This window comes from Miscanthus floridulus, chromosome 1 (genome assembly GCF_019320115.1).
Source record: "Miscanthus floridulus cultivar M001 chromosome 1, ASM1932011v1, whole genome shotgun sequence".
Lineage (NCBI taxonomy): Eukaryota > Viridiplantae > Streptophyta > Magnoliopsida > Poales > Poaceae > Miscanthus > Miscanthus floridulus.
Genome location: NC_089580.1, coordinates 75049929 through 75071032, shown reverse-complemented (window position 1 = coordinate 75071032; position 21104 = coordinate 75049929). Strand labels below are relative to the sequence as shown.

At 49.2% G+C, this 21104-nt stretch overlaps 1 pseudogene; it reads right to left on the bottom strand.

Moving 5' to 3' along the window:
• The window catches only part of LOC136458831 (cysteine-rich receptor-like protein kinase 41), a 60764-nt pseudogene extending 43446 nt beyond the window's left edge, over window positions 1-17318 (bottom strand).
• Window positions 17319-21104: the final 3786 nt, after the last annotated feature.

The following is a 21104-nucleotide window of genomic DNA, read 5'->3' as shown; positions in this document are numbered from 1 at the left end:
CCCTAGACAGAAAAGACGAAGGTCAATGTAAGTGACCGGACGCTGGTCTTGGTTGGACCGACATGTCCGGTCAGTGGCAGCAGAGGGCGCGCAGCGTCGGTCTCTGACCGAACGCTGGGTCACAAACTGATCGGATGCTGGGTCACAAACTGACCAGACGCTGGAAGGCTGCGTCCGGTCCTACTGATGTGGCAACACACAGTGTTGAGGGTGACTGACCGGATGCTGGCTGTGTCTAGTCAAGCATGACCGGACGCGTCCGGTTGTGAAAATTTGTCTCTGGATGCTTACTAGAAACGACTGGACGCTAGGGTTCAGTGTTCGATCACTTTGAGCTGCTGCGTCCGGTCATCACTTGACTGTTGAGATCGAGCGATCAACATTTGAAGAGAGGGGACACATGGCACGCATCGCGTGACCGAACGCTGGGGTCCAGCATCTGGTCAATATGACTGGAGCATTCGGTCACCCCGTGTTGTGCCCAGTGATGGGGTACAATGGCTCTATTTCGTGTGGGCTTCTATTTAAGCCCCATGGCTGGTTCAAGCTCACTGTCTTGGCCATTTACATTGACATAGCAACCTTGTGAGCTTAGCCAAAGCCCTCCCACTCATCTCCATCATAGATTCAACATCTTTGTGAGATTGGGAGAGAATCCAAGTGCATTGCTTGAGTGTTTGCATCTAGAGGCACTTGGTGTTCGTGTTTCACTGTGGGATTCACTTGTTACTCTTGGTGGTTGCCTCCACCTAGAGGATTTGGAGCAGCAAGGATCATCTAGCAGAGGGTGGTGATTGTCTCTGGCTCCGATCGTGGTGATTGTGAGGGGTTCTTGACCTTTCCCCGGTGGAGAGCCAAAAGGTACTCTAGTGGATTGCTCATGGATTGTGTGATCCTCATCTTGTGTTGGTTGTGCGACACCCTATTGAGGGTTTGGCGTGTGAAGCCAATTAGCGCGTGAACCTCCAAGTGAGTGAATTACCACAACGAGGAGTAGCTTGCCGGCTAGCAAGTGAACCTCGATAAAAAATCATTGTGTTCATCATTTGATTCCAAGGTGATTGGTCTTCATTGGTATTCATTCTTGTGATTGATTGGCTCCTTCCTCGACACAGCGGTATAAACAAATTGCTCACTCTCTTTACTTTACCGCAAACTAGTTGTCAAGCTCTTTAGTGTACTAGTTGTGAGAGCTTGTTAGTTTGGTTAGTGTGGCTCTTTAGTTAGCCTTTGAGAGCACATTAACTTAGTGTAGTGTCATAGCTTTTGTGTGGATAGAAACTATATAAACTAGAATTGTGGTAGGTGGCTTGCTATTTTAGTAGGCTAGCACAACACTTGCTTCGCCTCATAATTATCTAACCGGTTTGTTAAGTGTTGTTGTAGAAATTTTTAATAGGCTATTCACCCCCCTCTAGCCATTAGGACCTTTCAGTGGCTCAGCAGGAGGAGGGAGACTCCATCCTTGAGAACACCCGCCTTAGTACGTACCTTTTCTACTTTTCGACGTATTGGTTTCTTCCTTTAGCTTGCTTCTGAGCCTGTCGCTGTTCTTCCAGAGCTGAGTGGAAAGGTAGAGTCATTGGAGCGAGACCTAGAGACGGCCAAGGTGACGATTGGCCAGAATGTGGAGGCAATTGCCAAGTCCCTTGAATTGTGATGTGCTCTCAAGGGGGAACTTGACCAGATATGCAATGTTGCCTAGCTCATCATCTTGGAGGTCTTTGGGTCAGCGCCAAGTACTAGTGTGCCCGCCATCTGGCTGGCGGAGGTTTCGGATGAGGTTTGGGCCCTCAACATCGATGAGTTGTTCTATGGGACGTTAGGGGTGTTGACTTCAATGGCGACGTACCACCTGGGCCTGGACTTTATCGCCATCTACAGCGGGTATGCCGATGGCTAGAGCGTGGAGGACATCTAGTCGCTCGGGGAGAGACTACTGCCACACATAAAGTTGGTGGCCGAGCAGGTCTCCGCGTAGTGGGTGATGGACGCTTGCCGTGTGGACATGGCCGATGTCACATGTTAGGATGATGTTGCCCAGCCTATGGATGGCATGGAACCTAGGTCGAAAGCGGACGTCGTCCCGCCTCCGACCAAGCCAAACGTTGCCCAGTCGGAGGACGAGCAGTCCATACCCTCATTGATCAAGCCGGTAGCTGATGCTACCGGGGAGCCACAATAGAAGTTTTAGAGTAGAAATACTTTAGCAGATGTAAAAGATAATGTCATGGGGGAGCCCCCTGTGTAAAGTGTTTTTGTGATGGAACTACTTTGTTCAAGGAAGATTGTCCCGTTCGTTCCTTATTTTTACCTTAGCATAACTTTGTTTTATATTCTTTCTTTTTCACACCTACCTATTCATCTCATAGGCTGCAACCTTAAGAGCTTGGGCGTGGTCCGCAAGGCTCAGCTACTCGTAACCGTAGGTAGAGGCGGGGTGTGATCGGTCAGAATATTTAAAGCAAAGTTACGTAAGGTAATTAAAGGAATGAGCTACCCTTTCGTTTGGGTAGAAAAAGGTCTTTACCATATGATAGTAAAAAAGAGAGGTGGTATTGTATGCCCGTGGAGCCCCCGAGCGACCTAGGCCGAAAGTGTTCGGGTTGGGGCGCTTTATAGGAGCAAACGTTAAGTAAAAAATGGTAAGGCTAAATTCTTGGGGAAGAAACGACGTAGCTATTCGCTGTTCCAAGTGTTGGTGAGAATGTTGCCATTGTCGTCCTTCAGTCGATAAACGCCCGATCGGATCACCTCGGTCACCATATAGGGACCTTCAATCGTTCGGGTCCTTGTCCGCCACGCCCCTTTCTTGGCTGCTACCTCCTTACCTTTTCCTTCCTTAGGCCCGCTGACCTGTCATAGAAAGCACTTCAGGAGCTTGTAGTCCTTGTAGACATGCTTGATGGGGTAGGCATGGTTGGTGCACGGGCTCTCCATGAGCTCGTTGAAGTGGTCCAGGAGGCCCTGCTAGGGCTGCTTGCCCGTGTGATCAGCCACGACAACCAACGTGGAGTTGGCCGGTTGGCGACGATCTTTCTTGTCCTTTTTGCCCTTCCTCATGGAGGGGCTCTTGTCCTGATCCTCGTACTTGGCATGCCTTGGTCCCAGCCTCCTTGAAGACTGCTTCGACCGCCTCCTCATTGGAGGCGTGGTTTGTAGCGACGTCAAGCAAGTCGTGGGTGGTACGGGGCTTCAGGTAGCCAAGCTCATCGATCTAGGACTCGTAGGTTGTCCTAGAGAGGAATGCGCTGATGATGTCCACGTCGACGACATCAGGAAGGGAGTTGCACCACTTCAAGAACCTATGGATGTAATCCCATAGAAACTCGTTGGGCTCCTGCTGGCAGCTCTTGAGGTTCCAGGAGTTCCTAGGGCAGACATATGTCCCCTGGAAGTTCCCGATGAAGACCTTCTTGAGGTCCGCCCAGTCGTGGATGCTATCACATGGGAGGAATTCGAGCCATGCTCAAACATGCTCCCTTACATAGATAGGGAGGTACTGAATGATGAAGTGGTCATCATCCACTCCACTGGCTCGGCAGGCGAGCCGAAAGTCTTCAAGCCATATACCGGGGTTCGTCTCCTCGGTATACTTGGCGATGTTGGTAGGCGGTTGGAAGCACTATGGGAACGACACCCTCTGGATGCGTTAGCCAAAGGCCCATGGTCTCGGACCATCCGGGCTAGGACTCCGGTCATCCAATCAGTGACCACACCTAGGGTGCGTTTCACCACTCCTTGCGATGGTCTGGCTGGGGTCTGTGTCGCCTACCCTCATTACCGCTCGATGGACGTCATCATCATGCCAGGTCTGACGTCGATTGCTGATGATGCTGTGAGTGTCTAGGTTCAGCCTGAGCCACTCATGAATAGGGGCCAATGTGGAGAGGGTGCTAGGTCAGACCATGGCGTAGCTGTGGCCTCCTGCGTCGCGCTCGACGGTCGTAGCGGTGAGCGAATGGAGCGATTCGTCTGGTATGTCCCCACTCCCCTAGTGGGGAGAGAGGCCATGAGTCAGTGTCATGATGCAGAGCTCTCTGCCTGTTGAATGGCAGTGGTTTCCACCAATGCTCAAAGGTTCCGGTGGATCGCCTGTTCCTAGGGGTCGTTCGGCTCGAGAAGGCCATGTAGAAGCATCGCCGCGGCGGCACTGTTCTGGCCAGCCTGAGTGAACTATGGGGGTTCATTCCCCCCATCCATGGCGTTGCACTAGACCTAGCGGGCACAACCCTAGGCGCCGCTCACTGGGTTATGTGCACGGGGCGTAGCGTGGTGCGCCGAGCGCACCGGTGCAGGTGGCGGCTAGTTCTATCATCGTTGTCGTAGCTCTTCGCCGTGCTCTTGTGTGAGCGTGAGGGCCCCCATACGAGAGTCTAGAGGGGTGTGAGACTACAAGGACTCTGCTACCATCGATGACTGTCTTAGACCACTGCTATAGCGCACTCTCGGGACAGACATTGGCTAGGTGCTACGTCGCCGATGCTAGAGCCGTTGCTCTCGACCTTGTCATCCAGGAGTTCGTGGAAAGTGGTGGGAGCATAGCTCGCCATTCTCATGAGTTCATACATTAGAGGGGCAGCGCCAGCATCCTTCAAAGCTCCTGAGCGTACTCATCCACGGGGGGGCATGAGGCCATAGGGGAACTGGTCGTACGATGGTTGCAGTGCGGATAGTGCGGTCCCTCCGGATAATCAGCGAAAGATAGTAAATAGTGAGTAAATAACAGCACATACATTACTCACTGTGGGGTTTGAGCAGAGTGTTTGCTTGGAATGAAGCACAGGTTCCTCATCATTGAAGTCGTCGTGTGTCCCAGAGCCGATGGAGGGCGCCCCTCTGACGGGCGCCGGAACAAGTGCCTCCTCGAGGAGGTGTAGTACACCGAGCCGGTTGGCGACGAGTCCAGGCTTCCAAAGAGGAACGCATGGGATAGCTCATAGATGGGTGGAACCTAGATCCCAATGGGTGGTAGTGTGGCAAACTCCAGCGAGCCGAAGCAAGTCGTATCGCTTAAGCCTGCCATGGCGAAGGTGGTGGAAAAGTGGGCCATCCGATGACCAAAAGTGTGAACGTACAGCGTCTTCCCCATGGATGGCGCCAACTGTCAGTGTAGAAAGTGACCAACATGTAAATATTTGTAGTTTTACCGTACGTTGTGATCGGATGTGGCCTAGCGCTCAATGACATAGGGTTTATACTAGTTTAGGCAACGTGCCCTACGTCCAGTTTTAGTCGGTCGATGACTTTATTCCTGAGCCCAGGTGCTCGAAGTTTGCAGTGGGGTTATAAACAGAAGGGAGAAAGATGGGGGGTACAAGAGGTCCAGTCGGACTCTGGTCTGAGGGGATGAGAGTGACGGGAGCTCCATTGTATGCTAAGTGTTCGAGCGTGTGCTCAAGGTTTGAACCTGGTGGTTCTGTTGTTGTGTACTAGTGAACTCAAGAAAATCTATTTGTTGGGAGAGAGCGTATCCCCTTTTATAGATGAAGGGGGCAGCCTTACAAGCGAGAGAGAGAGAGAGTGTGTACATATGCTAAGTCTTATTGCCCACGCCGTCAGGTACAAGATCATTGTAGGTGCCCATAACACTATTTATGTCAGATGCATGTGGGAGGTTGCGTCATCTTCTTCTGGTGCGACAGACGTCAGTGCCTGCCATACTATTGATGCCCAGAGGCATGCAAGGGTTTTACCGTGCTTGCCTGGTAGGGTAAATGCCGACGCCCACAACACTGTTGATGCCCAGAGGCATGTGGGGGGAGCCTTACCATGTTTTTCTGGTATAGGAGTTGATGGCGCCCACAACACTATAGAGCAAATGTCGACGCCCACAACACTGCTTGGGTTTTGACATGCTAGGAAGGGTGCAGGGTACCCTTTTGACATGCCCTATTAGTACTGTCTTGCAGGTGTACAGGGTACGGTCCTCGGTATTGTGGTTGACTTGAGTGCCCTGCCTTACTTTCTCTGTCTGTTTTCTGGTCCTTATCGAATGGGCGTCCCTGGTCAGTTGGTCCCAGTCGGCTCTGATTGCACCAGTCAGAGAAGAACTATAAGTAGGGGTTCAATGCATTCTTGGTCAAAGACACGGGTTGGAGTCAGAAGTGGTGTTTGGCCAGGACTTCTGGTCTGAGAGGCCGTCCAAAGGTGGGCCGGAGTCAGAAGTGAGTGCTCCGATCAGAGGCGGGCTAGAGTCAGAAGCGAGCGTCATTCCTTCTTGGCCAAGCCTTCCGGTCGAAGATTAGGTATTTGGGCCAGCCTAGGGGTTGTGTGTCATTCGCAATGTTGCCTGCTAGGCCGAGCCTTTGTTGGAAAGCCGGTCCATGAGGGACCCTAGGTTTATGAACCCGACAGGAGCCCCCGAGCCCCCAGGGTGATTTGGGTAGAATTGTCTGGGGGATTTTTGTCTTGATGGTAGGTGCGCGCGAATGCACCCACAGGTGTAGCCCCTGATCCCTCGGGCGATTCAGGTAGAATCGTCTGTGGGGTTTTTCATGTTTGCTAGCGGGGGAAGTTTTGTTTCGTCAGCGGGTACACGTGAGCGCACCCACGGGTGTAGCCCCCGAGCCCCCGGGTGATTCGGGCGAAATCACCTAGGGGGTTTTGTTTTAGCGAGCATGAGTGTGTGCACTATAGTTTCTAGGAGCGTGGTCCTAGGCGTTTGGTCACGGTCGAGGGATCGAGCGAGATGGAGTCACGGATCCAGACGTTAGGCGCCACGAGGGATGGAGTCACGGATCCAAGCGTCAGGCATGTCGAGGGATCAGGCGAGTCAGAGTCTCAGACCAGGCGTTGGGCACGCTGAGGGGTCGAACGAGATAGACTCACGGATCTAGGCATCGGACGCGTCGGGGGATCAGGTGAGATAGACTCATGGATCTAAGCGTCAGGCGCGCCAGGGGTTTGGGTGAGTGGGAGTCATGGACCCTAGGCACAGCTAATGCATTTGGGTGTCTTGAGCCCCTGAGCCCCATTGGGCTTGGTAGGGGTCGGTTGAGTTTTGTGCGTTACCCCGTCCGTGGTTTCTCGCAACTGGAGGGGCTGAGCTAACGTCGCTTGCCTCGATGACTCAAGTGACACGCTCGGTGAGCTCGCTAATGGGTACATTCAAGTGAAGTTTGGGTCCGTTGTTCGTAACAGGGTTGGCATAGCCCTCATGTGGCACTCCACTACTCCTTAACCTACAACCCGACAGATGCCTGGGTTATTCTAGAGACCGACCCGGGTGGCCAGTTGGCCTTCCCTCGATGGAGATTCTGTGGGTTTAGCTAGGGCAAACTAGGCAATGGCCCTGTCTACCTTGGGGCAAACTAGGTGAGGGCCACTTGGGGCTCTTCTGTGTTTTCTTCCCTAGCTCTATTTGACATGAGGCGGCCTTGAGCCCATCGTGGGCTGGCCTATGAACCCTGGTCGATCGTTGCTCATGTTGAATGAGGCAACTGCCACTTCATGACGCAACACGGAGCATTGTGATGCATTTAACTACATATGCGATGCTTTTAGATGTATGGAATGAATGAATACGTGCATGGGTGAATGAATGTTCATATAAAGAAATAGTGGGGTTTGGTAATGTTACCTTGACGACTCGAGTGACAGGGTTCAAGGCGCTCCTATTGGATATGTCCGACCGGGATCCGCGCTCGTTTTTAGTGAAGGAGTCAACATGGCCTACATGGGGGCATCCTTTATAATCTTGAAGCTTTGGAGGGTATAGCGTGAATAGCTGCACAATGGCAACAGCTGATCAAGCGGATGGAGCCCTTCGCCGAGGAGAACGAGAAGCTAAAGGAGGCGGTGAAGCTGATGGAGAAAAATGTCTGGAGGGCCCAGCGCGAAAGGAATGTTGCCGAATCAAACGCGAGGGACCTGGAGTACCAAAAGGGGACCTTATTCGAGCAGCTAATGACCATCTCTGAGCAACTAAGGTGCAGCTCCAAATAGCTGGAGCGCAACTCTGAGCAGCTGAGAAGCGTCTCTGAGTAGAAGAAAGGTACTACAAATCAGTGAACTTGTTCTGTATTGCTAAAAAAGCTAGATGTTGCTGATGATCGTCACTTATGTAGAGCAAGATGCAGAGCTCGGCCAGTTGCGTTAGGTCATCAGTCAACTCCAAGAGGAGAAGGAGAAGGCGTCTGGGTGAGCAGAGAAACTAGCGGAGGAGCTGAAAGGTGAGTAGTTCATGGTCGGAGTTATTGCTGAAGTGATTTTTTCGTTTAACGGATCCTTTTGGTGCCTGCAGAATACCATCAAAGGACCAAGGCGCAGTTCAAAGTGCTGGACCTAGAGGCCAAAACCTAGAGGGGGAAACTTGACGCTGTGGTGGCCGGAGTCAAGCCTGTGCTCGACAGCATCGACATGGAGGTGGCTCCTCAGCCCGACGACAGGCCGCTTGTCTAGACGCCATCGTTGATAGGTGCAAGGCGGTGTGGGAGAACTTCAAGTGCTTCAACCATGATGTCGCTGTCTTCGTCGTGACACATGCCCTTGCGATGGTTTAGTCCCACTACCCTACGATCAACCTTGAAGTGATAAGGGCCGGATTCACTAGAGGAACGAGTGCGACAAGGTAGGAGCAGCTGACGGATGAGGTGGAGGACATGGCGAAGAAGATGGTCAGCGATGTCGATCTGTTTGGCGAGGTAGATGGTGAGGGCCAAGCGCAATGACTTGAGTGGAGAGGAACCTGTATGAAATGTCTAGAGAGGAGAGTTAGATGCGCAAGGGCATAAGCAAATATCTATGTATGTGTATAAATGCTGTAAAGTGACATGTGCATGTTTATGCAGTTTGCTAGCACTTTCGATGAAAAATGACTTGTTGTTAACCCTAACATGTTTATACATGATATAAGTAGCGTCCGAGCAGTTAGTTTGTTACTGGGCTCTTGGCCTTGGCTAGCCCGTATTCCATAACATCAAGCGGTGGAGCCCATGCACGTGTAGGAGGAATAGACATGACCAAGGAACCATAGTCGACCACCCATAACATAGAGCGCGGAGCCCGTAGCATGTGTAGGGAGAGATTGGAGACTAGGTTTTCTCTAAAGAACATAGAGTCGAACGTGTGCTGCTCGATGGTTGGTGAAAATATCTTAGAGATATTTTAGTATGGAGAAACATGGTGGATCATATACGGAGATCACGTATAGCTGTCAGAGTTTGTTAAGGAGTAGCATAGAGCTGGCGACCATAAATGGAGATTAAACCAGAGTGGAGAAATAATGGAGACAAATTATGGCAACAAAAACTTTATTCATCATGGAGTGAAGAGTATATATCTGGAGCATTTCAAGGATAGAAATGTATAAGGTGCTCGATGTGCCATGAGTTGGGTATGTCGATTCCATCCATGTCACATAGCCGGTAAGACCCTGGTCGGGTAACCTCGTTGACCACGTAAGGCCCTTCCCACGGGTAGGAGAGTTTGTGCATCCCTTTGGTTTTCTGCTTTCTATGGAGAACGAGGTCGCCAACCATAAATGAACGACCTTTGATATTGCAATTGTAGTATCTTCATAGGCCTTCTAGGTATTTGGCCATGCAGATCCAAGTGATCAGGCATTCTTCTTTGGCCCTATCGATGTCCTCTATCCAAACAGTTGCGGTTTGCTCTTCATTATAATGCTCTACTCTAGGTGCTCGGAAGGCAATGTCCGTGGGAAGTATGGCCTCTGAGCCTTAGACCAAAAAATATGGAGACACACCGGTGTTGCGACTAGCTTGAGTACACAGTCCCTAGACCACTGCTGGGAGCTCTTTGAGCCATCTACCTGGATGATTTTCCTCTTTCTAGTATAGTCTCTTTTTGAGGGCATCAAGGATCATGCCGTTTGCCCACTCGACCTGGCCATTAGCTCTAGGATGGACAATAGAGATGTATTTGACAGAGATGCATCAGTCTTCGTAGAAGTCCCAAAAATAGTGACCAGTGAACATAGTTTTGAGGTTGGTGATAATGCTGTTCGGGAGACCAAATCTGTGGATGATATCTTCAAAGAGCTCGACTGTCTTTGTTGTAGTGGCCGAAATAAGCGGCTTGTATTTTATCCACTTGGAGAACTTATCGATGGTGACGTATACATACCAAAAACTGCCTGACGTAGGCTTGAAAGGGCCGATCATGTCCAGCCCCCAGCATGCAAAAGGCCAAGAAGCTTGGATGGTCTGCAATTCCTACGCCGACATGTGTATTTGCTTGGCGAAAAATTGACATCCTTCACAACATCGGACGAGGTCTTCTACGTCGGCGATGGCCGTGGGCCAATAAAAAATAGATCAAAAAGCTTTGCTGGCGAGGTTTCTCAAGGCCACATGATTACCATAGGGACTAGAGTGAATTTTGAGAAGTAGTTTAACTCCCTCTTTTTGGGTGATGCATTTCTACAGTATCCCTTCCTTGGCACTTTTCCTCATCAAGTTCTCATCCACCAGCATGTAATGCATGCTGCGGTGAATGAGGCATTCGGTTTCGGTCTTATCGGTGGGTACGTCGGCGCTGGTGAGGTACTTGATGAACTGTTCCCTCTAATCTATGACTGGCGAAGGTACTGTGAGTACCAGCTGCTCGGCGGGGGGATTTCTTGAACTTCCTTCTCTTCCTTAATAGATGGCATAAAGAGGTCTTGAACGAAGACCCTAGGTGGAATCACGGCGTGAGAAGAGCCTATCTTAGATAGGTGCTCGATGAGCTGATTTTGATCTCATACCACGTGGTGGTACTTGATACCGTAGAACTTCCCTTCAAGTTTGCTGATCTTGGCACAGTACGCGTCTATCTTCTCACTGGAACCGGACCAATCTTTGTTAACCTAGTTGATGACCAGCGTGGAGTCTCTGTATACCATGAGGCGTTTAACACCAAGCTCAACAGCTATACGGAGTCCATGGAGACATGCTTTGTATTCCATGATGTTGTTGGAGGCTGGAAAATGAATTCGGAGAACATATTAGAGCTTGTCCTTGGTCGGAGTAATGAATAAAATGCCAGCACCAGCACCGCTAATGTTGAGGGCGCCGTTGAAGTACATCACCTAGTGCTCGGAGCAAGTAGCAGGGATGGGCTCTTGGATCTTGGTCCACTCAGTGACGAAGTCAGCCAGCGCCTGTGACTTAATAGTAGGCCTGCTTCTAAATTCGATGGAGTAAGTGCCAAGCTCGACAACCCACTTGATGATGTGGCCATTGGCCTCTTTGTTGTGAAGGATGTCCCCTAGAGGAACTTGGTAACCATGACGATCTTGTAGTACTTGAAATAATGGTAGAGCTTGCGCGACGTGACTAGAATGGCATACAACAGCTTCTAGACCTGAGGGTAACGAGTCTTGGACTCATTAAGAACCTTGCTGATGAAGTAGACTGGGCGTTGTACCTTATAGGCATGTCCAACTTCCTCGCACTCAATGACGATAGCTGTGCTAACGACGCGGGGAGTGGTGGCGATGTAGATCAGTAGGGTTTCATCTAGTTGAGGCACCGTCATGATCGGAGGCCTTGTTAGAAATGACTTGAGCTGCTCAAAAGCCATATCAGCCTCCTTCGACCAAGAAAAGCACTCAAAGGCCTTGAGTAGTTTGAAGAACGGTAGTCCCTTTTCACCAAGGCGTGATATATAGCGGCTAAGAGTAGCCATGCACCCTGTGAGCTTCTGTATATGTTTTACGCTGGTTGGCCATTTCATATTGGTAATGGCAGAGACCTTGTTGGGGTTGGGTTCGATACCACGGGCACTGACGATGTAGCCTAGGAGTATGTCGGATGGAACTCTAAAGATGCACTTTGAAGGGTTCAACTTCCATCTGAATCTTTTTAGGTTGGCGAACGTTTCTTCGAGGTCAATGTGTCAGTGGTTTTGGATTTGACGACCACATCGTCGATGTAAGCTTCGACATTGTGGCCTATCTGTTGGTCAAGGCACATCTAGATGGCCCTTTGGTAGGTCACCTCGGTGTTCTTGAGTTCGAAGGACATGGTGGTATAACAATACGCACCGAAAGGCGTGATGAACGACGTCTTGATTTGGTCATCCTCTTTGAGAGATATCTAGTGATAGCTGGAGTAACAGTCGAGGAAGGAGAGCAGTTCACAGTCGGCGGTGGAGTCTACAACCTTGTCTATCTGAGGCAAGCCGAAGGGGTCTTTAGGACAGTGTTTGTTGAGATTAGTGTAATCAACGCACATTCTCCATAATTCTTTTTTTGAACAAGAATAGGGTTTGCTAACCACTTAGGATGATACACTTCTTTAATAAATCTGGTAGCTAGGAGCCATTTTATTTCTACCCTAATAGCCTCTTTCTTATCTGGCGTGAATCATTGGAGTTTTTGCTTGATCGGTTTGGTGGTCGGTGAGACATTCAAGGAGTGCTCGTTCTTCTCCCATGGTATCCCCAGCATGTCTGTAGGTTTCCAAGCAAACACATCGGTGTTGGCACGTAGGAAGGAGACAAGTGTGCTTTCTTATTTGAGGTCGAGGTGAGCCCCAATCTTGATGGTCTTGGAGGGGTCGTCGAGGTCGAGGTGGACCTCCTTTGTTTCCTTGGACTTGGCGAAAGCGTGAGGAGGCTCCAGTTCTGGGATCTCTAGGTCATCAACAGGCACCGTCTTAGTGTCGGTGACCATGCTAGCCATCTAGATGGAGAGGTTGGTGGCTTCGGTGAGGTCAAGACTCTCTGTCTTGTAGGCGTAGGTGATGGAGAGGTTGGCCTATAGAGCCATAACTCCTACAGGTAACGGCATCTTCAACACTAGATAGGCGTAGTGCAGTATGGCCATGAACTTGGCCAGAGCTAGCCGACCAAGTATGGCGTGGTAGGCGGTGTTGAAGTCAGCGACATAGAAGTTGATGTGCTCGACGTGGAAGTTGCTAGCCGTGCCAAATTGCACTAGGAGAGTGATCTCCCTAAGCAGTTTGGATGCCCTACCAAGTACCACACCCTAGAAGGAGGAACTGGAGGGTGTGAGGTCTTCTATTCCAAGGCCTAGCTCCTTTAGGGCTCCGGCGAAGAGGAGGTTTAGGGCGCTTCTGCCATCGACGAGCACTTTCCTGAATAGTACTTTCTTGACAGTCACATCAAGAACGAGGGGGCAAACACCATGTGTAAGGGATGTTCGCCCACTGGTCGGCCTGACTGAAGGTGATGGGGACCTTAGACTAGGGGTGGTAGCTAGGGTTGGCGATGGCGTTTTCTGTGTTGACGACGAGCACCCGGCGGGCAGTGAGCTTCTGATCTCTTCTGCTCTTGGCGGCGGCAAGGCCCACGAAGATAGTGGTGACCACTTTGTCGTGATCCTAGAAGGCATTGTTGTTGTCCCTAGGTGGTCGGGTGGCCTCTGGCTTAATCGTCATTGTCATCGTCCGGCTTTTTGGCCTAGAACTCCTTAGCCAAGCCAAGGCAGTCCTTCATCTTGTGCTTGCTGTTCTTGTAGAGAGGGCACCGACTGAGTATATGTAGCCATATAGCTGTCAATGAAGACCTTCTTCAGCTATTCCCAGGATTCGATGGAATCCGAGGCTAGGCTCATGAGCCAATTCATCGTAGTTGGCATGAGCATGATGGGAAGATAGTTTGCCATGACACTGGTATCTCCCCTGGCGATGCACACGGCAGTGGCATAAGCTTGTAACCACTGTGTGGGGTTCATCTGCTCCTCGTAGGGCTTGACCCTGGTGATTTTGAAACCACGGGGCCACTGGAGTGTTCGGAGTGCCCTTGTGAATGCCCGGGGCCCTTCGAGATTGTCACTATAATGATTTGCGGCGTTGTCGACGTTGAGTGGCTGGAGGGCTATGTTCGGATTACTAAACTATTGGTCGTACTCTAGACGCCAGCAAACTTCCTCTTCATGGCGAGAGAAACAACACCCGTTGATATGACGTCACGTGTCCTGGAGATTGTTGATGTGCGCTCGGACATCTTGGTCGAGTTCTTGGTCGTGTTGGCGAGGGTAGTCGATGCGGTTCCCCCTAGCCCCCCCTAGAGGGGTTGTCCATCATCACAATGCTAGTCGGTGAAACGGCTTCTGCTGGGGCGACGACTAGATCTTGGTGCGGTGAATCAGCAAATCCAGCTTGTCGAGTAAGAAGGTCTCTGATCCTGGCGGATCTCATTGACCTGGCAGTGCGCCGCTTTAAGCATGGCGGTGACCTTGGCGACCTCTGGTGTTTGCTCAAGCTGGGCGAGCTCATTAGTGGCCACGGCCAAGTTGGCGCTTGGGGTCTTGTAAACATCGTGGCCGTTGACATGGACGAACTCGTCGTCGAGATTGCGGTGGAGTGGGAGTGGCCTCCCTTGCGAGTCGAGCTGTTCCCCGTTGCGAGCAGCCTCAGTGAGCACAATGGCGGCCTCATTCGCTCGACATTGCGCATGGTTAGTGTTCCTGTTGACACAAGCGGCGTGGTCCTCGTTGGTTTCTCCATCCTATGGAGGGCTGTTGATGCTGACATTAAAAATCCTGCCTCCTCGGAAGGGTGGGAAAGAAGGTTGGACAGCGGTGGTTTTAGCGACAGTCTCCGTTGAGCCCTAGGACTCGGAGTCTAGATTCTCCTCCAGGATGGTGTGGAGGGATGCTTTGAGACGTTGGTCGATCTGTAGCATGTTGATAGTCGGCGAGAGCTGCTCGACGATCATGTCGGTGAGAGGATAGATGTCCCCCACCTAGTCGGCGAATTCGCCCCTTAGGCATCTTGATGGATGATGGCCGTAACCACCGGAGTTTCCTGATTAGCCTCCGATAGATCGGAGTCGGAGGGTGGTCGGCGCTGAACTAGAGCGGCCAGAGCCGATTCTGCGATGGAGAGACAGTCGGCGAGCTTCTAGCTAACCTGGTCGATGGATGCGATCAGATCATCGTTGTTGATCTACTTCCTCGGGTAGCGGGAAAGCGGGCGACAAGTTGTTGGTGGAGACGACCTCGGAGGTGGTTCTGAGACCGGATCTGCTATTGCAGGTACTGGTGTGTTCGACGCAGAATTGATCTACATCGGATTGATGATCTCTTCGTCTCCGTCAGTGTTGATGACCTAGGAAATCGATTCGACCGTAAAGATCTGGCTAGGCTGTGGGAAGGACGAAGAGCCTGCAAAACGTACCATCATGTTCATCATGGAAACAACACATACACCCCTACCTGATGCGTCAACTATCGATAGAATATCGTCGGCAGTCCTTCGAGGGGTATCCCATGAAGGTAGATTGATCGGCACAGATGTGTGTAATCGAGAACAAAAAGGCAACAGAGACACAAGAGTTAGACAGGTTTGGGCCGTCAGCGCGACGTAATACTCTACTCCTATGGTCTGTTGGATTGTATTGGCTTTCATATGATGTTGCGTGTGTTTTGAGGGAGTTCCTGTCCGCCTTATATAGTCTTGGAGTAGGGTTACAAGTCGGTTAGATCTAGAAGATAACCGGAAAGCAATAACAGATTACATGAATCATAGGATCGAACGTATCCTAACAGATCTCGTGGTATCTTCAGTATATCCCTTGATGTCTTGCGGTGCATGCCGAGCAGTGCCGTGCACCATAGGTCTTCGTCTTATGGGCTGGACCGCCCCTGGGAGCGCAGCCCATGTAGATTGCCGTGGATATCCGGGTCGTACCCCCATATATATATTATAAGTTATATGTTATAAGTTAATACACATAATTTGCTACTATAAATTGTGTTTCATAACTTTTATACATAAGTTGTGTTTCATAACTTTTGTATATAAGTTGTGCTTCATAAATTTTGTACATAAGTTATGTTTCATAAGTTATATGTTATAAGTTAATATACATAAATTGCTACTAGAAAAAAATTCTTTGAAACATATGCAAGTGGGGTCTAGTTTTATTCACCTAGTCGCGTAGAACATACTGGTGTAGACAGAATTAAAAATGGATACAGCGTTCAGAAGTTATAACATTTGAATTAAATGTTTTGCTCTTTTTTTCTAGCTGCATCAGCGGTGACATCACAGGGAAAGGGAGTGGGTGAGGGGAGTGGACGCATGGGTGCCTGCATATGTTTCTCAGGCGGAGGGTGCAGCGCTGTGCAAAAATGGAAAATGGTAGGAATTGCTATTTTCTGAAAAAGGAAATTTTAGGGTGTCTGCAAATCGTTCGCTCCTTTTGAATCTCATGATCATTCGCCCATTAGTTTGCTCGCTTCGACGGTGCCGCAAAGCCGCCTGACGATTGGTGGTGCAGCATGACGAGGACGTCGAGCATGGTCTCGGGCGGTCCGCCGGGTTCTCCTGCATGCAGAGCAGCCCCCAGATGGATGCATTTCATCACCTCGCTCTCCGTCTCCGGGGCCTGGCAATCCAAGAATAGGTCCACGGCCTCCAGCGCGGTGCCTCTGACCCAGTGATCCCACACCTAGTAACACAAGACATAATCATTTACTTGGTTCATGTATACGAGTGTGCGTGGTCGTGGTCGGCATCTGCATTGCATTCTGAAAAAAAGTACAAGTATACGGTGTTTCTGACCCAGTGACCCAGCGGTGTGTGAAAATTAAAATAGCAATAGGTAGGACTAGGACTACAACTCATGTAGCTTAGCAGAATGATGTATTCTCCTGCTGCTGATTCGAACATGTCGGTGTTCTTCCGTCCAGTGACGATCTCCAGGATCAGGATGAGGACGCCGAGGCTGTAAACGTCAAGCTTCACCGACAGTTGCCCAAGAACTGCATACTCTGGCGCCATGTATCCTCTGCCAAGCATGAAAACAGCTGAGTTTTTAGATCGCGGAACTACTGCTCGACGAAGAAGCTAGGAAGAACACAGCACATAGTAATGTGGGCATGTGGACCGATCGTTCAATTACATACAACGTTCCAACAATTTGGCTCATGATGGTGGTAGTCTTGTCGGCGCTGAAGAGCCTTGCCATCCTGAAATCGGAGATCTTCGGGTTCATGTCGGCGTCCAGCAGGATGTTGCTCGCCTTCAGGTCACAGTGGACGATTCTGATCTGTGAATCCTCGTGGAGGTATAGCAGGCCTCGTAATGTTCCATAGAGTTTGCGGTACCTTGTCTCCCAGTCTAACAATGGACGCTTCTCAGGGACTTCAAGAAGGCCAGACTTTAGTGATATACTCGCATCTTGAGGATGTTAGAATCAAATGAGTACCTCTGTGTGTAACCATAGATCTGGGTAGACCTCTCCTTTAGGGTTTCTCTACTCACCCTTGGATAGTAGCACCACAGCAGCGTAGGATGCCGGTACCGTGGTGTTGTAGGTGTCGTAGTGGCGATGCCGCAAAGTCCAGTGGCCCGGTGGTGAACCTGCAGAGGCAGCGGCGGTGTGGTGGAGCTTCCCATCGCTGGAAGCACTGCTTTAGATCGGTTTAGGTTTTCTCTGTGGGTGGGATGGCGGTGGCTCCATTGAACCTCGTAACCCAAGCCCTGATCCCCACCTTACCTTTTATATGTGCTATGCGATAGGGGCCCACCAACCATATTAGGGTTGGGCTCCCCCGATCAGGGAGCAAAGACAAGGGCCCAATAAGCCATTGGGCCTATTGGTGGAGATCAACTAACATTCTCCCCCTTGATCTCACTATCAACTTTTAATTTCATATCATTTACTTTTGTTCATTCCATTACAGATTAGCGCATAGAGCATATCTCATCGTCACGGTCCATTGCCGATAGATTTAATAGCTACAACACACTACTCTGTTCTGAAATAGATCCTTATCTTTGGGTCTTCTTTTGTTCAGGAATTTTAGGCTTTCCCTTAAACCCATGCTAGCTACATGTTCTCTGAACACCATGTTCTCTGAACACGTTGGGTGGTAAGCCTTTTGTAAGCGGATCCACGAGCATCTTTTCTGTACTTATATGCTCAAGACTTATGACTTGATCCCGGACTTTATCTTTCACAACATAATACTCTATGTCAATGTGTTTGGCAGCACCACTTGACTTATGTTGTGAGCATACTGTACTGCTGGATTATTATCGCAGTATAACTTAAGTAGTCTATAGATGTCGTCAACCACCTTCAAACCAGGTATGAACTTCTTTAGCCAGTTCACCTGCTCATTGCCTCATAACACGTTACAAACTGTCATACATTGTGGACGATGTAATGACGGTTTGCTTTGAGCTTTTCCATGAAATAGCTCCCCTTGCGAGAGTGAATACATATCCAGACGTGGATTTTCTATCATCTCCCGTATAATCAGAATCTAAATATCCCACTATATAGAGTGAATCAGATCTTCTATACGTCATCATGAGGCCTTTCGTTCCTTGCAAATAATGCAAGACTTTCTTTATCAATTTTCATTGTTCTGTTCCAGAATTACTCTAGAATCTGCCAAGTAACCCGGTAACAAATGCCAAGTCAGGGCGCGTACATACTTGAGCATGTTGTAAGCTTCCGACAGCTAAAGCATATGGAACCACTTTCATTTGATTGAGCTCATATTGGTTCCTGGGGTATTGAAAATCCTCATATCCATCGCCCTTGACTATAGGAGCAGGTGAGGGAATACATTTGTGCATACTGAATTTCTTTAAGATTCTTTCTATGTATGCCTTTTGTGATAGTCTTAATACCCCTTTTCTTCTATCTCGGTGAATCTCGATCCCTAGAATGAATGAGGCTTCACCAAGATCTTTCATATCAAATTTTGAGGACAAAAACTTCTTTGTCTCTAGTTGTAGACTGACATCACTACTAGCAAGTAAGATATCATCCACATACAGGACAAGGAAGATAAACTTCCCATTCTTAAACTTTGTATAGACACAATTGTCCTCTACATTCTCTTTAAAACCCAAAATTCTTTATTTGGTGATCAAACTTTAAGTACCACTGTCTTGAAGCTTGTTTTAATCCATAAATGGATTTCTTTAGGCGGCATCCCATTTGTTCTTTTCCTTCCATGACAAAACCTTTCGGTTGTGCCACGTAAACATTTTTCTCCAAGTTTCCGTTCAGAAATACCGTCTTTACATCCATCTAATGTAATTCTAAATCATAACGTGCCATTAATGCCATTATGATTCTGAAGGAAACTTTACATGAGACTGGAGAAAAGGTCTCATTATGATCAATCCCTTCTCTTTGCATAAAGCCTTTTGCCACAAGTCACGCTTTATATGTGAAAGGATCAAGATGCCCAAGAGGGGGGGTGAATTAGGCTAATTCTAAAATTTCTTGCAATAATTAAATCATACGGTTAGCCCAATTAACCCCTTGTGCCTAGAAAAGTGTTTCTACCAATTTAACGCACAACGGACTTGCAACCTATGTACCAAACTTACTCTAGCATGGCAATTCTATGAATGTAAAGACAAGTACTGAATTGCTCAAAGTAAATGCTCAAAGTAAATAGAGAGAGAGGAACGCGGCAATGTTTTACCGAGGTATCGGAGAGTTGCCACTCCCCACTAGTCCTCGTTGGAGCACCCACGCAAGGGTGTAGCTCCCCCTTGATCCACACAAAGATCAAGTGCTCTCTACAGGTTGATTCTTCGACACTCCATCGCGGCGAATCACCCAAAACCGCTCACAACTTGAGTTGGGTCACCCATAAGCTCCGCCGGGTGATCACCAAGCTCCCAATCACCACCAAGCCGTCTAGGTGATGGCGATCACCAAGAGTAACAAGCACGAACTCTCACTTGACCACTCGAAGCCTAATGAGAACGGTAGATGCACACTTTACTACTCTTGATTCACTAATGAGGCTACTCTCTTGGATTCATGAATCTCAATCACCTCACTAGGACCTTGCTCTTCTTGGCACTCACAAACATGTTTCTCAGCTGTTGGAATGAGCAAAAGTGACTCCACAGACGAGTGGAGCTGCTATTTATAAGGCAGCCTGAAAAACGAACCGTTATGTGCCTCTGCGGGGTGACCGGACGCTCTGGTCATGTTGACCAGACGCTCCGGTCAGTTCAACCCACACACCAGTGTTTAAGTGTTGACCGGACGCTGGCAGGGTCCGATCACCACTGACCGGACACGTCCGGTCATATTAAACCCTCACTGGATGCTTACTGTACTCGACCGGACGCTAGATCCTCAAGGTCCGGTCAGTATTGACCGGACACGTCCGGTCGTAGATTTCCTTCTCTGGAACCTTACTGGAGTCGACCAGACGCTGTCTCTCAGCGTCCGGTCACTTGACCACTCTAGCGTCCAGTCGCACCGAACGCAATCACCTTGATCAAATGTACTGACCGGACCCTACGGCCAGCGTCCGGTCACACCGGAGCCAGCGTCCGGTCAGCATTTGACCCTTCATTCACTTCCAACTCTCGAACATATGTGAATGAAGTTTGCTCCATAGGATCATAGGGCTGTTGTGGAGCTACCTAGTGCTAGTTTTAACAAGTGTGTACCACACCTAACTCACTAGACTCATCTAGGTCAAGCTACCCGTCCATACCCCCCTTAATAGTATGGCCAAAGGAAAAACAAAGTCCTAAACTACTCTAAGTGTCACTCCAACTCCAATTGACACTTAGAACTAGTCATCCTTAACCTTGTCGTCTATCCTTTGAAAACCGAAATGATTTCCATCATAGGGGCATGACCACCTTGATTGCCTAATTGATCTCCATTACCATGACCTAACTTAATTGCCTCTGCAAAACACACGTTAGTCATAGTAATCTTGTATTGTCATTAATCACTGAAACCCAACAAGGGGCCTAGATGCTTTCAATCTCCCCCTTTTTGGTGATTGATGACAATACCACCTCGAGTATGTGAAAGAGTGAGGTTTTTGTTATGCTTGGTTCATATAAGCTTTTGTCAATAAGAACAAAAGAGTTAGGCAAGCTTATATGACCCAAGCCAACATGATGTACTCAAAGGATATGAGATAAGCATGAGTACAAGTAATAAAGCTCATTTGCATCGGAGTATAAACGCGGAAGCAAAGACAAATGAGCATAGCACAAGTGATATGACATAGCACACGGCCAGACAAACAGAACAACAGCAGTCAACCTTGTTCAGAGATAACTAGAGCATACGACTGGAACTTAGATAGTAAACTAAGATATATAGATAAAAAAAGTTCAGATAGCCATCAGCCTTGCACATGGCCTCTCACTGGTTCTTCTCTGCACCCCATACGT